The following is a 16448-nucleotide window of genomic DNA, read 5'->3' as shown; positions in this document are numbered from 1 at the left end:
ATTATTGTAATTAATTCCGTAAGGAAATACTAATTTTCTAATAAAAATTCAAAATTAACTCAAAAATCTCCTGTGGGGCACACGTATCGGAACCCGAAAAAATTTATAAAATATGAACGTCCATCTAACCACGAGTCCAACCAAACAAAATTTTACCAAATTCCGACATCAACTCGACCCTCAAATCTTTAATTAAAGTCCTTGAAGATTTTTACCATTTTCAACCCAATCTTTACCCATTTGAACTCAATAATCTTTTCATAAACCTTATTGGTATGTGTATGTATAAATAATACTCTAACACCCAAGAATCATACTTTTAATTACCCATCTTTACTCCAAACCCGAAATTAAAGAATTGAGGAAAGAAATTCTTACCTCTTTGAAGCCCTAGCAAGATCCTTGTGGAATCTTCTAACCTTGAAAAAGAATTGATGGATAAATGACTAAGTCTTCACTTTCTCTCTCTCTAAAATGCTCTCACCTCTCTCTAAAATGTCAGATTTTAGCTCAAAAATGAGCTTCAAGGGCAATAAATCGAAGTTGGATTGGGTAAAAAATTAGAAAGAATGGAAGCCCCGACGCAGTTATGCGATCACATATCATGTATGTGGTCCGCATATCGGCCGCATAATTTGGCCTCCAAACCTGGGCGTGACTGACCCGATCTGCGGTCATTATACGGCCCGCATACCTGTTATGCGGTCGTATAATGCACCGCAGATTTTTCTCAAATCTTGCCCCTCTCCTGATCCACTCTGCGACCATTATGCGGTCCGCAGAGTGATTCAGCGACTGCATAGTGGTCGCAGAAATGACCCTTTTTCCGGCAAAAATTTTCTTTACACATCAGTGCATTCTTTGTACTAATTGATCTACCTCGGCACCACAAAACTTTAATTTCCTTAGCAAAAATATTTCTTCGGAGTCGTTACACATAAGTCAACATCCGGTTAACCTTTTCAACTTAAATTTTAAATCTTGAAACTAAGTGTTCCAAATCATTTCAAAACCTCACTGGACCCGAACTAATTACCCCGGCAAGCCAAATAATAACTATAAATCACAATTTGAGCAGTAAATAGGGGAACGGGATTGCAATAGTCAAAACTACCGGCCGGATCGTTACAATTAATTAAATGGGTAAAAACATATACTTGGCTCAACAAAAAAATGCCTAAATCACTTCCTAGACTGAACAAGACTGCTATTTCACTTTGCAAACACACGAGGAAAGTTCTAGACATCAACTAACATGACAGAATACCAACAAAAATCTCACACACATTGTAATAACCCTTATTTAAAAAAAGGGCATAATTGTCCTTTAGCTAGATCTTTATTGAAAAATACAAAAGAAGAAAATAAGATAAATAAACAAATAATTAAATAATAAAAATCAGTTGGGTCAAAGCCCACCAGAAAGAAGGTGGCGTATTTCAGCACACCAAAAAAGGAGTAGGGTCTTTGGAATTGCGGTCAAAAATATCAATTGAAGATTAAGGGAGTTGAAAGAGTTGAAGAGAATAAAAAAGCATTGAAATTATCCATGTTTCGCAAAGGAGAAAAACGTGCAAAAGCTTGGCACTGCAGAATTGTAAAGCCAAGAATGGTATCAACATTCGGCAACTGCGAATTCGAATAACTTTCGATTTCTTCAGGTATCATTTAAACTCCATATTTGAGCCTTCTTGACAGATTCTTAAGTTTTCTTCTTCAGTTTTCTAACTACATATCAGTCTATTTATATATCACAACGAGGTCCAAATGTACATGTTTTTAATTTGGTGTAAATTAAAATATAATGAGTAAATTTTATGAATATGTAGGATTGATAGATAATAGACCGGTTGAATTACCCATCGCATGGGTAAATATAAATAGATAAATTTAGACTCAAACATGAACCCGATGGTTAAGTTTTCTAAATTAGTTATAATTAGCCTGCACAAAATAAATATTTACACGAGATTAACATGATGTGATTATAGATTGATTGAATGAAGCCATACGGATTGCTCGAGGTGATGAGTTTGATATTTCAACACGAGTACTGTGAGTAGTAATCTTACCACAATTTGTGTTTTCATAACTTGCATGGTTTATACATTATTTTGAAAGTAAAATCTGTTACCTAATATTTGAAATTGCATGTGGGACAAGTCCTTTACTTGATATGGTACTGAATAGTTTACTTGAGATGTTTACAGCTATTTAAAATGTTCTAACTGTTACTAGACATGTTTTACTGTTATTAGAGATATGATTATCGTTACCGAAATTGGATTACATGATTTGATAAGAATTGAAATGCCCTGTACTATTTTGAAAATGCTTCCATATGAATATTTACTATTTACAAAGAAAAGTATGAATGGGAGGAGACTTTGAAGGATCCCGTAGCTAACAACGGGTTCGTTAGACTTGGTGCACCTTGTATTTACCGATTACCGAGTACAATTATAGCCCTCGCTAGAAGTAAGGTAGAATTAGCATACAGTTACAGTTTTTCCTCGAGTAGGAACCTACAGTTATATTTGACTCCTTTTAAGAAGGGGTCCACATAGTGATACAAATTACATGATCCTTTCTTGAAAATGCTCCCAAATATAAAGATTTGCTATGAGACAGTGTTTACCGAGTTTATTACCGATTTGTTAAATTCATTTTTGTTACAGGAAGTACATGAATAGACTGATTATATTTACTGTTTTTGACAGGGCAATTAATTTTTATGATAGTTTCTAATTGTTATTATATAGGCATGCTTTCTGACTTGTCCCCATTAAAAACGATTGTGGTTAAGTATTATTACTCACAGAGCTAGCGACTCGCTCTCCGCTATTATTTAAACAGAGACAATAGTAGACGCAGTCGAGGATTCCGTTAATTAGAGTACATGAGTTAACAGTTCCTGACGAGCCCCGTATTTATTCGCGTGAGCGAAGATTGTTATTTATTTATTATAGTCTCTTTCTTGAAACTCTTAGAGTCGCTCTATAGTCATTTTTATAAGTGTCATAAGTATTTTTTTTTTATTGATATAGACTTGTGACTCGTATTAGACTTTCCTATCGTATACTTGGAGATGAAGTTAGTATTATTGTGTTGGAAATACTTCGTGAATAAGGATTATAACTTGTTTGGTGGATATTTGTTAGTTGTGTTGTTGATTTCTAAGACATGTTTATTTTTGGATAGTCTTAAAACAAGGAAAATTTGTCTGATTTTTCGTAAATTACCGATGAGGCTTACTTGGGAGCACTTTCTCCTAAGCACCGGTTATGATCCTAAATTGGGTCGTGACAAAATTGGTATAAGAGCTTAGGTTATTCTTGTGACTAATAGAATACACGTCGGTAGTAGAATCTCAATTATGGTTATGTAGCTGACCATTCCCATAATCGTGATTTTGCGAGGACGTGATAGGATGTGTCTTGTCTTTATTTCTTATTCCTCTATACGTGTGTGGCGATTATGGCCAAATAACTGAATCTGTCATTACTTATCCTATTCGTGTATGGCTCGGACCAATTACCATATAATAGAATTTGGCTAGAGGTTCAAACTTCAAAGACGTCAAATTTTGCCAATGGACATGCAACCATCTCCAAGCAAAGAAATGCTACATAAGTAGTATACAAGACCGATGAAAGGTTCATTATGCCATATGAGATGCTTCCTGGTAAGATGCGTAATAGAGTCTATTTCGAAAATTTATACTAGTCCACCACTACAGCGATAGAGGAGTGCTATCACAAAAAGGTACTTACCTCCATGAAAAAGAAAAAAAATTGAGATCTTTATGGATATAATGGATAAACATGAGAAAAATGAGAAACAAATAGGGGCTATAAAGTCCTCATGCACCTAGAAGATTATAGGGAACAACAAAATATTCTTAATAAAATTCCTAAAGTTGAAACTACTAAGTTTACTATTTCTGATAGTTTAAAGGATCCTTAAAGGTTTTAGTAAAATACTTACCACGTTATAAGCTATAGGATATTTCATGAAGAGGCCTATGGAACATGCAACTTTTAGACTAGAGAACATGGCGAATACATGAAATACTATTGTACTCTTAAGGGTGCCAACAAGAGCAACACACCTAATTTTGGGAATAATTTCACTAAAGTGTTTATGAATCACTTCCTTCTTGACGGTTTGTGACATGAACTTGCATGCTAGATCATTTAAGAAATTGATTTATATGAGGGGTATACTTACATATAACACCAAACTTTCTCAGCTGGATGTGCAAGCAACATCTTAAGTTTAGAGGCTTGTTGAAAGGTTGGTTAATTGTTTAAACAAGGTAGTAACTACATATATGAAGACATAAACCTATTCTGTAGCAGTTGCACTTACCAGAAAGATAGAAAATATGGACATGATATGCGTGCAAGAACTCACATAAGAAGATGTAGATTAGAATATCTTTTAGTATGGATTTTAATATGAGTTGAATATTTAAAACTCAAGAACTTTTTGAGATATTAAGCGACCCTTTTCGGGTTGCCACTTCTGTGAAAACTCTATAGTAGTTAGACATATGTTTAAAACTTTTAAGATTCAAGTTAAGAGAAGGAAACCCTAGCTAACCAAGTTGTACTTGATATGGTTGACTCTAACGTACAGATGGATATGGATTAATTATCTTCTTACCATGCTACCCTCTATTATTTGTGAACTTTAAAAGCTAGTTTTATCCATAAAAGGGATTATAGGTTTTAGAAATGAGAAAATTATATATTTTGAAGACTTAACGGTTATAGAAGAAAGGTTTTTTGGGTCTCATAAATACGGTAAGGGGGAAAAGAGAAGAAACACTTAGTTTGAGAAAAAAAAAGTATCATAATTATAGATTCTCTAATGTATTCCTAAGATTTACTAGGACTACGGACCATCTCTATCTACCGAGCAATATTAACCACCTAATCAAAAGTAGCACCAGATATCCTCTCCCTAGTCATAAGCAATCGCAACTGATATGTGAGGCCATCAATGAACCTCCTAATCCTCTCCCTATCCATGGGAACCAATGAAACTACGTGATGAGCCAACTCAAAAAACCTCATCTCGTACTGGGTCACGGACATGCCATCCTAACATAGTTGCTCAAACCGTCTGCGCAACTCCTCCCTGCGAAACAGTGGCACAAATTTCTACAAGAAGAGAACGGAGTACTCACGCCATATAAGTGGTGTTGTACCGACCGGCCTACGCCTCTCATAAGCCTCCCAACAACTGAAGGCAGCCTCAGTAAACTAAAAAGTAGTGAATAAGACCCCATTGGTCTCTAGAATACTATCGTGCAAAGAATCCGCTAGCACCTATCCCAAAGGTCCTGGGCATCCTCAGACTTAGCCCCACTGAATGATGGAGGCTGGAGTCTCCCAAATATTTGTAGTCTCTTATGCTCATCATCAGTCATAACGGGACCCACCTGGGCCTAAGCAGTTGTAACTGGCTAGGCTGGTGGTACCCCCGATGTCTGGAGTCCCTACATCCCCTGCTCTGGAGTACAGGCGGCGGGAGTCTGAGTACCTCCCCCGGCCTGAGAAGTGGCTGCTACGGCCGGAACAGAAACCGCCTGAGCAAGGCTGGTGCACACAGTCAAAATTTGAGCCAAAGCCTCCAAATGGCCTGGAATCACAATGGGCACAGTTGGTGCCTGAGCTGGCCCTACTGGATCAACCATATCGGGTACCTGCTCCTGAGCTAGAGCAACTGGTGGATCTGTAGGTGTTGCTCTAGCTGTTGTACGAGCTGCACCTCTGTCCCTACCGTGACCTCGGCTTCTCATGGCCCTAGCTGGTGGTGCTGGTGGTACTAGTGGCTGTCCGTCCTGACCGGTAGCACGTGTCCTCACCATCTGTGAGAAAATAGAATAACATAAGTTTAGTTACCGGAATCAACAAATCCGCACGACAAGAATACAAGAATGTGAAGTCTTCCAAGGGTTCGGCAGTCTCTCGAAGATAAGTACAGATGTCTCTGTACAGATCTGCAAGACTCTACTAAACCTGCTCATGACTAGTGAGACCTATGTAACCTAGGCTCTGATACCAACTTGTCACGACCCAAAACAAACCCGCCGTGATGGCGCCTATCATAGTACTAGGCAAGCCGACTAATCATACATTTCTAATACTTTAAAACTTTGAAAGATACGAAAACAACTTAATTAAAGGAAAATCTTTTAAAAACATGATAGGAAGTCATAACTCAATACATAATCTCTCCCATAATTGGGGTGTCACCGAGTACATGAGCATCTACATAAATATATAATCTGGTACACCATCTAGAAAATAAAACTGAAATAAATATCATGAAAGATAAGGGAGGAGAGTCAAGCTCTGCGAACGCCGAGCAGCTACCTCGATGATCTCTGAATGTCAGGACTCTGCAACTCAGCAACCACCGTGACCAGAAATACTTGGATTTGCACACGAGGTGCAGGGTGTAGCGTGAGTACAACCAACTCAATAAATAACAAACCTTACCTTTGGACTGAAAGTAGTGACGAACTCAACAGGTACAATTCAATATAAAAATAACAGAGCAGAAATGTAGGCATATTTTCAAGTTCATCAGATAAAAACTCAATACAAGTAAAATAGATTAACTCTAAATGATAGGACGGATATGACATTTCTATACCTACATGCCACTGTGAATGATGTATGTGGTACACTACAATGGAAACCTCGCGTACTCACACGCTCAGAGTACTCAATCACTCAGTACAGTACCCGATATCAAGCCTTCTCGCTCCAGTCTATTGGGCTCACAATGTCATGAAAATCGGCCCGACATGATGTATCAATGAATGGAAACAGATACTGAGATATGATATGCAAAAGATAGATGTGACTGAGTACAAAATTATAAATTTAAACAAGTAATTCAATAGCAATAAGATCTCTGTGGCCAAAACATGATCTTTAACATGTGTCCCAGCTCAATTCCTCTAACATGTGGAGGATATGTAGATAATGACATGATTATTTGATTATGCAACTCCATGGAATAAATTAAGTCACAATTTCTATGGCGCACGCCCATCACCTAGCATGTGAGTCACCTCCAAACAAATCATAATACACGTAATTCAGGAATTTATACCCTCAGAACCAAGTTTAGAAGTGTTACCTACCTCAAACCGTGCAAATCTCTACTCTAACACCCCTTGCCTCGCGAATCGACCTCTAAATGCCTCGAATCTAGCCACAAACAGTTCGATACAATCAACACGGCTAAATGAATCAATTCCAAAAGTAAATACTAAGCTATTAATCAAAAATCAAAAGGTTGACTCAAAAGCTGACCCCCGGGCCCACGTCTCGGAATCCAATAAAAATCATAAAATCCGAACACCCATTCAACCACGAGTTTAACCATACCAAATTTACTCAAATCCGACATCATATTGCCACTCAAATCCTCAAATTAAACTCTCCATATCTCTAGCCTCAAACCCCTAAATTACACCTTAAATCCAAAAAATCTAGGCGAAAAATCAATGGAGAAACAAAATTATTGAGCAAATTAAATCACATGTGACTTACCTCAAGAAATCCACCGACAATCCTCTCAAAAATCGCCAAATCCCGATCTTGAAATGCTTAAAATTTTGAAAATCTCGGAACCCTCATTTATTAATAATCTTCCCAGGCCTTCTCGCTTCTTCGGCCTAAAAATCTGCTCCTACGGTACCGCTTTTGTGGTCAGCCATCCGCATCTGCAGAGTCCACTTAATGACGACCAACCGCTTCTGCGGTAAAAAATCCCGCTCTTGCGGGTGCGCATCTACGCAAATCCATCTGCATCTGCGGACCAGTGACTCCAAGCTCCTCTCCGCAACTACCCCGACAAGTCACATAACAGCTATAAAGCACAAAATGAGCAGTAAATGAGGAAATGGGGTTGCAATCCTCAAAACGATCGGCCGAGTCATTACATTTGCTGTCATTTCCTATTTTCTTTTCCTATTATTATTATTATTATTATTATTATTATTATTATTATTATTATTATTATTATTATTATTATTATATTACATACAGGTTATTATAAGTTACCCGCCTTAGCCTCGTCACTATTTCGTCGAGGCTAGGCTCGGCACTTATAGAGTACATGGGGTCGGTTATACTCATTTTATACTCTGCACTTCTTGTGCATATTTTGGAGTCGGTCCTAGCGGCGGTCAGTAGATTGCTCGGATTCGGTGCCTGATAGAGACTTGAGGTACAACTGCATGGTGTTTGCAGCCCTGAAGTCCCCTTCTACATTATTCTAGTTGTTTATTTCAATTCAGAAAATTATGCTTTCATTCATACTTTTATTTGTAGTACTCTAGTCGCTCATGTACTTGTGACACCAGTTCTAGGATTGTATCTATATATCACTGTTATTTTTGTTTATTCACTCTATTTCAGTTTATTCAGTTGCTTAGTTATTATTTAACTTGAATTGTTAAAAATGTCTAAAAACTATTTCTAACGTTGGTTTGCCTAGCAAGTGAAATGTTAGGCACCATCACGGTCTCGAGGCTGAGAATTTCGGGTTGTGACATGATGCTTCTTCTAGCTTCTCCATTCATTTCATACAAGAATTGAGAGGAAAAGAGAAGAGAAAAATAGGGATTTTCAACCCAAACCATCAAGTTTGAGGTGATGCGGAGACTCGAGAGTATAGTTTTGAGTTATTGAAAAGAGTGCTTTGATTGTGAATTCGAGATAAGTGAGACTTTAAGCTTTGATGATTGCTTTTTTAAAATCTATTTTGAAAGTATATTTTTTCTGTCTGGTCCATGTATTGGGACAAGCGTGCGCTTGGCAGAATCAGTGGTCTTTGATCAGCTGCAAATTTATATTATTTTGTAAAAAACTAAAATTATTTAATAAGTGATTTGTGGTATGGTATGATGTGGCGTAGTCTCGTGCTATGGCGTTGGGGCATTAGAAATTATTTATTCACCGTCGTAATATATTTGGGTCATTGTGTATGTCGCTGTGGTTGATTTAGGGCATTGTGTATGCCGCCGTGATAGATTTGGGGTATTATATAAGACACCGTGATAAATTTGGGGCATTGTGTATACTGTCGTGAACTCGTTGGGGTGTTTGGTTAATTTCCTGCACTACCGCTTATGACCAGTCCATTGTGTAGATTAGATTATGGGCATTGTGTATGATGACGTGGACTCGTTGTGGTGTTTGGTTTATTTTCAGCACTGCCGTTTATGACAAGTCCTTAGTGTAGATTGTGATGAGATACATAGTGTTATTTCTGAATAATTGTTTGGACCTTATAGAGTAATTATATGGTGAAAGGATTTCTGTGCATATTATTTCTGTGCTCGTTGTGTGTTTGTATTTTCTAAAACGTTTTTCAGAGGTATTCAGAGTGGCGGGTCGAGGATCTTACTCGGTTATATGTACGTATAACTCACTCCTTACCTATATGTCTATGCAGATACTATTGATAAAGACGGAGCTAGTAGCTGGCGAGTTCGCTATAGTTGATTCAGTTATTGAGGTGAGCCGCCGCATTGTTCGTGGAGGCTGCCAAAAGAGTCTTTATCATTTATTCATATAATGTCTTTTGTAATTCTCTTAGATGCTTCATGGTCTTAGAATGAAATTTGGGTTAGAGAATTATTACTTGAGTCGTCATTAAATTTTATAAATAATATATAGTTTTAGTTGGATAATTATTTCATATTTAATAATTTTTAATGTGTTTGGACTTGTACGTATTTTTCTCAGTGCTTATATAAAAGATTAAGAGTACAGAAATTGGTTCGCCCGGCATATAATGTTAGCTGGATGCCAGTCACGTCTAGGGGGTAGTTTGGGACGTGATACTGCAACTGCCAAAACAAATCCCATAGGATTCGTATATCCAAGAAGATTCTCATTAACTACGTTTGCAAATCTTTGCGGTCGGTTGATCACTCTTTTCTCTCTTTCTGTTGCAATGTATATGATTGATGTTGCACATGTGCATTAATATTATCATCTTGATCACTATTTTGCACCTCTTCCACTTTCTCTATGTCACGACCCAAAATCTGCCTAGTCGTGAATGCACCTAACCTTAATACTAGGTAAGTCAAACATAAAACAAGGTAACTCAATTGCTAAATGATTAATAACAAGGAATTAAATGACTGAATTCTGAAACAATGACTGAATTTTATACAACCTCCCAAGGAATGATAGTACAAGTCATGAGCCACTATAATTTAGAATTTACAAACCGAAATGAAGAAATAGTACAATATTTGTTTGAAATTTACATAAATAAAGTTTAAGTCCTAAAATACCATGAGCAAGGGATAGCCTGAATCCGAAACGCTGAAAAGTCTTCAGTGCAAGGCTTCGTCTTCCATAGCTATGCAGCTCCAAGATCTGCACAGAAGGTGTAGAAGTGTAGCATGAGTACAGCCGACCCCATATACTCAATAAGTATATTATCTAACCTCATTGAAGTGGTGCCAAAGTTTTACGTTAAGAGATACCTACTTATATTTGTACCTGTGTAGGATAAGCAGAAAGTGCAGATACGAGAAAAAGATACAAATAATCACGTAGTAAAATGATATGAGAATATACATAACAAAGTGTCCCAGAATAATACTTTTGCTCAACTTCTCATAACAACACGGATACAATACCAACAGTCAACACACTAAAATAAGTCTTCTTTGTTGTAGTGTGCAACCCAATCCACAAATATATTTCATATCAATATCGTTGCAGCGTGCAACGTAATATCTTCTCTGTTGCAGTGCAACCCAATCCAAATATATATATATATATATATATATATATATATATATATATATATATATATATATATATATATAATACCGAGCACAGAAAATTTACAACGTAATATCAAAAAAAGTAACACGTGAAAATCAACTATGAATACAAACTCAACAAAATAAGATGTGCAACACAGCACCACAAAGCTAGTATCCCACGTATAAAGGCAAGGATTCCACAAAGCGTAAACACACAACCAATCTAAAAGTTATCCAATCCGGTTTAGCAAAGGGAAGTAGAACACGAAATGAGTAAAGATGTTTTTCAAGTAAGAACAAGGATCAAACGAAAGCATTCAATATAAATGAATCATGCGGCACGTAGAAGAATGTAGCAAGTGAAGAAATTTAACAAGTAAAATCATATGATAAGTAGAAGTAAATGGTAAGTGAAGACATTTAGTCAGTCAAGACGTGTAGTAAGTGAAGACATGTAGCAAGTTAAGCCATCTAACAAGTAAATCACGTGACAATTAGAGGCATGTAACATGTATGCGCATATATAAGTAATGGCATGAATTCAAAGAGGATATGTAGCAGAAGTAAATCAAGTAAAAACGCATGTGTAACAGTAACAGACAAGGTAAAGACATAACTATAAATGTAACAAGCCAAAGGGAAATCATAGAGTTAAATATATATAGAAATCAAACTAAAAATATCATACAAAACAACCAACATTAATAGAACCAGAGTAAAAGACATGTAAGTACTTAACAAATAAGTAATCATAACAGAAATCCAGCTTCATTTCCTTTCATACGGTAATAACCAACAACCCAATCTCATTTCAAACTGCACAGAAATACTCATCGTGCCATCATATCAAACACACGGAAAAAACCTCGTGCCAAATATAACCCTAAGGCCCCAATCCTTACACATATTACGGATAAAGAAACTCATATAGCAAAATAATAATAGGTATAAATGGGTGTTCATAATGCTACGGTTAATTAAGTATGTAAACAGTCCTAAAACAATACATTAAATACTTTTAAATATGTCATATGTTCTAACATAATTTTTAACACAGTTAATTGAGTTTATTAGTCATAGAATTAAATAAAACATAAGTCAAGGAATCACAGGTTCATCAAAGCACAAAGAAAACATATAATTTCCTCCTCCCGAGTATGGAAAACCCCGACACATGCATATAACGCTCGTCACCTCGTATATGCATCACCCCCGCATGTAGCAAACAATATCATTTAGTAGAAAAAATTTCCTCAACAAAGCTAGACAAGATACTTACTTCAATCCGGAATAATTTCCATAATCTAACACCGTCTCCCATAGAAAGAATCCTCAAAATAATCAAAACTTGTCAATTATCATTTAACGAAGTCAAATAATGTTAAAGAAAATATCCCCAATTGAAAAAGGTTCAATCTTGGTCAAAATTCCAAAATTCAACAAAAGTCAACCCCTGGTTCGCTTGGTCAAAATCCGAGATTCGGATCAAAACCCGATTATTCATTTACCCCCGAGCCCGGATATATAATTTTTTTTGAAGTCCGACCTCAAACTGAGGTCTAAATCTCTATTTTTCAAAACCCTCAATTTCTACTTTGAAATTCATAGCTTTGATGTTAAAATTCATGAATAAGTAATTAAAATTGATTCAAAACTAGTTAAAGATACTTACAAAAGAATTTGAGAAGAAAAAGTTCTTCAACAATCGCCTGTAGAGTGTTTAGCGTTGAGAAATTATGTAAAATGAGCTAAATTCCGACTTTTCCCTCTTTTACCAAGCTGCAGGTATAGCAATCACGAACTCTTGTTCGTAATTATGATATCCGCATTTGTGAAACACTGAACGCAAAAGTGACAGTGCATCAGGGCCCCAAGAAGTCGCAATTGCGACAAAATATTCACATTTGTGACTGCCCCCTTGTGCGCATTGGTGAACAAAACTTCGCATTTGGGAAGCTAGCCATCCTTCCCAGGTGCCGTAAATGCGACATGTATATTTTTTGTGAACAAAACTTCGCATTTGCGAAGTGCCCATTCCCTAGCTCCATTCGTAGATGCGAGTGGGCACTAATAAAAGCCAGGCTCACATCTGCAAGTAGTATTCTCGCATTTGCGAGATCTGCAAGTTGACATCAGTAACAGCTATGCATCAGCATCCCAAACTCATTCGCAATGCACCTGAAACTCATCCGAGCCCCTCAGGCTCCAAATCGAACATGCATACAAGTGTAATAACATCATACAAACTTAATCGCTACCTTAAATCATCAAAACAACATCAAATAACATGAACTGATCATCAAAACTCAAGAGTTTCAACTTAAAACTTACTTTCACAGCTTTTCACATAATGCGCCGAAATGCGCTCGGATCACCCCGGATCCAAACCAAAAGTGTGTACAAGTTCAAAAAAAATATATAATCCTACCAGAATGATCAAAATACTGATGTAAGATTGTTTACTAAAAATATTGATCGTGGTCAAATGTAGCCTCTTTTAAGTCAAAAATATTATTTTCTTCAAAATTTTATGTAAAAACTTACTGAAAATGACACGGACCACACACGCAAATCAAGAAACATCAAATGGATCTAAAAAAAGTCTTGGAACACATAAAGGTAATCTAGTACTCCAAATGATTGGTCGGGTCGTTACACTCTACTTTAGAATTATTGGCCTGAGCTAATGGAGATTCAATTTCTAGCTCTATGTGGTCACTCACACCACTATCTGTTTCTGCTATTGCCTTCTTTCTCTCACTGTCTTGTGAGGCAGAATCATTGAATATCACATCCCTACTGATAATTAACTCTGGAGTCTTTTTATCTGTGCACCACAACTTATAACCTTTCACTCAAGTTGCATACCCTAGAAATATGCACTTATTTGCCCTCGGCTCAAGTTTTCCTTCCCTTATGAGCATAAGCAGGACAACCAAATATCCTCAAGTTTGAATAATCAACAGACAAACCGAATCACAACTTAAAAGAAGTTTTGAACTCAATAGTTGTGGATGGAGATATGTCGACCAAATAACAAGTTGTATTGATTGCTTCAACCCAAAAAGTTTTGCTAACACATGAGTGTGAAAGTATGCTCCATGCCCTATCACAAAGAGTTCTATTAATACATTCTGCAACACCATTTTGTTGTGGTGTTCCAACACAAATACGGTGTCTTACTATGCCCTCTCTGCTGCAGAAATTATTGAACTCAAAATTGCAAAATTTCAACCCATTGTCAGTCCGAAGATACTTAATTTTTCTTTCTGTCTGCCCCTCAACATTGTCTTTCATTTAACAAATGTCGAAAATGCCTCATCTTTTATTTTCAGAAAACACACTCACATCATCCTTGAGTAATTATCAACCAAAGTCATAAAATACATGGCACGACTCTTGGAGGGAACTCTGTTTGGACCCCACAAGTTTGAATGTATATACTCTAACTTGTCTCTGGTCATGTGCTCTGTCTTCTTGCTAAATTTTACCCTTGTCTGTTTACCAAACACACAATGCTCACAAAAATTAAAAACTTGATTTTTGTACCCATCTAAAAAATTTGCTTGCTTAACAAAGACAGTCCCTTGTCACTCATATGACCAAGTTGCAAGTGCCACGGCTAAGAATGATTCAGATTACTTTTTCCATAAGCTAGAACAGATTTTCCTTCAACTACACTGGCCTGAAGATGATACAATTTAGAATATAATTTACCCTTCATGAGTACAATGGAGCCGTTACACACTTTAAGTATTCCATTGATGGAGTGGAACTTATACCCTTGATCATCCAAAGTCGAAAAGAAAATAAAATTTCTCTTTATCCGAGGAACATGCCAACACTCAATATTTTTGATAATTCCATCGAACATTCTCAATCTGATGTTACCAATCCCCTCTACTGGTAATGGATTATCATCTTCAGGTAGACAGTCCCACTCATCTACTTCTAAGTTGAAAATCAATTCTTGTGTGGACATATGTGAAAAGTAGTACTAGAATCAAGAACCGAGGAATTCTACCCATGACTAGAACTTACTGTACAAACTTCCCCTACATAGTCCCTATCATCAGAATTATTGCAAATGTCGATAATATTTGCAGAATTATCTACATTCTGCTTCATTCTTTTCTCTTTCGGCTTAAGACTATCTCTCTTAGTGACCTTGCTCCCCGCTCTCATAACAGTTCTGCTTCCTTGCTCTAGACTTTGATCTGGCAATTGATTTTTTCCTTTTAAAGTTCTTTTATTGTATTCTTACTCTAATCATAAGACCCTCGCCTCAATTCTGCTATCTGGAAATCTCTTTTTCAACTCTTTAGATTTTAGTGCATTACTAACATCTTCAAGTAGAATAGTGTCTTTCCCATATAGCAATGTATCGACAAAAGTATCATAAGACGGTGGTAAAGAATATAACACAATCAAGACCTGATCTTCACTCTTAATTTTGATATATGCTTTCTTCAAGTCCATTATAATTGAATTAAGCTCATAAATGTGAGTTTTAACAGGTGTATCTTTGTTCATATAGAGATTGTATAACATTGTTTTTCAGGTAAAGGTGGTTTGTCAGTGATTTCTTAGAATGCAGATCATCCATCTTCTTCTATATCGTTGCTGCAGAAGTTTCTTTAGCAATTTCCCGAATAACGCTATTTGTAACGTTCATGAAAATCGTACTTAAAGCCCTCTCCTCCATGTCTGCATTCTCTGTCTCTTTCATCATTTCAGATAAATCCTCATCAATTCCCTTCTATAATTCTTGTAATAACAGAGATGATTTCATCCTAATCTTCCATAAACTGAAACTAGAACCTCCATCGAATTTCTCTACTTCATACTTTGTTGAAGATGATGAAGACAACTTAACCCTAGATTATATGTAAAAACCTGAATCTTGCTCTGATACTAATTGTTGATGAAGATCGTGAGTTAACCAGCAGATAATCACACAAAGCAAATAGAGAAGAAAAATCAACACAAGGATCTAACGAGGTTTGGTTAAGCCTAATCCTCGGGGTAGAAGCATAGAGAGTTTTTCACTATGAATAAAAAGAAAAGCACAATACAATCTATAGAATCTCCAACTACAACCCCTATGTATATATTCCAAATAGTACCAAACCTATAAGAGAAAGGTTTCATAATCTGACAAGGACAATAAGTTTTTCTTTCCCAAAACTATTAGAGCAACGGATTTTCCTAAATCTATAGGGATTACGGGTTTCCTAGAAATATAAGGAAATAATTCAAGTCACAAATAACAATTACAAATTAATATTTATAAGGATTTATCCATCAACCTAATAAGTGAATTTATTGTAGAAATATTCTTTTTTACCGTCAGCGTATATAATTTAAATTGTTCGTATGATTAACAAGTAACCATATTTACGTTACGTTTGGATCCTAATCTTATAACAAAAGTAGCTTATCTATATCTTCTTATACATAGAAGCGGATTTAGCTTCTGAAATCGGGTTCAACTGAACACACATAAATTTGTATATAGAAATTTATTAAAATTATAATAAATAATAAATTTGAACCTACGATTTTAAAAATATAATGATAAAAATCTTAAAGGCTGAACCCATAAAATTTATATTTTGGATCCGCC

General features: G+C 36.2%; 1 long non-coding RNA gene across 1 annotated transcript; it reads left to right on the top strand.

Annotated features, from left to right (window-relative positions):
- Positions 1 to 1459: 1459 nt before the first annotated feature.
- Positions 1460 to 9750, top strand: LOC104094597 (uncharacterized). The gene is made up of 3 exons (XR_685949.4): positions 1460 to 1661; positions 1992 to 2055; positions 9487 to 9750. It is a non-coding gene; the product is annotated as an uncharacterized lncRNA (long non-coding RNA).
- Positions 9751 to 16448: the final 6698 nt, after the last annotated feature.

The sequence above is a fragment of the Nicotiana tomentosiformis genome, chromosome 12 (assembly GCF_000390325.3).
Source record: "Nicotiana tomentosiformis chromosome 12, ASM39032v3, whole genome shotgun sequence".
Lineage (NCBI taxonomy): Eukaryota > Viridiplantae > Streptophyta > Magnoliopsida > Solanales > Solanaceae > Nicotiana > Nicotiana tomentosiformis.
The sequence above is the reverse complement of the archived record's forward strand: the minus strand, read 5'-3'. Positions and strand labels throughout refer to the sequence as shown.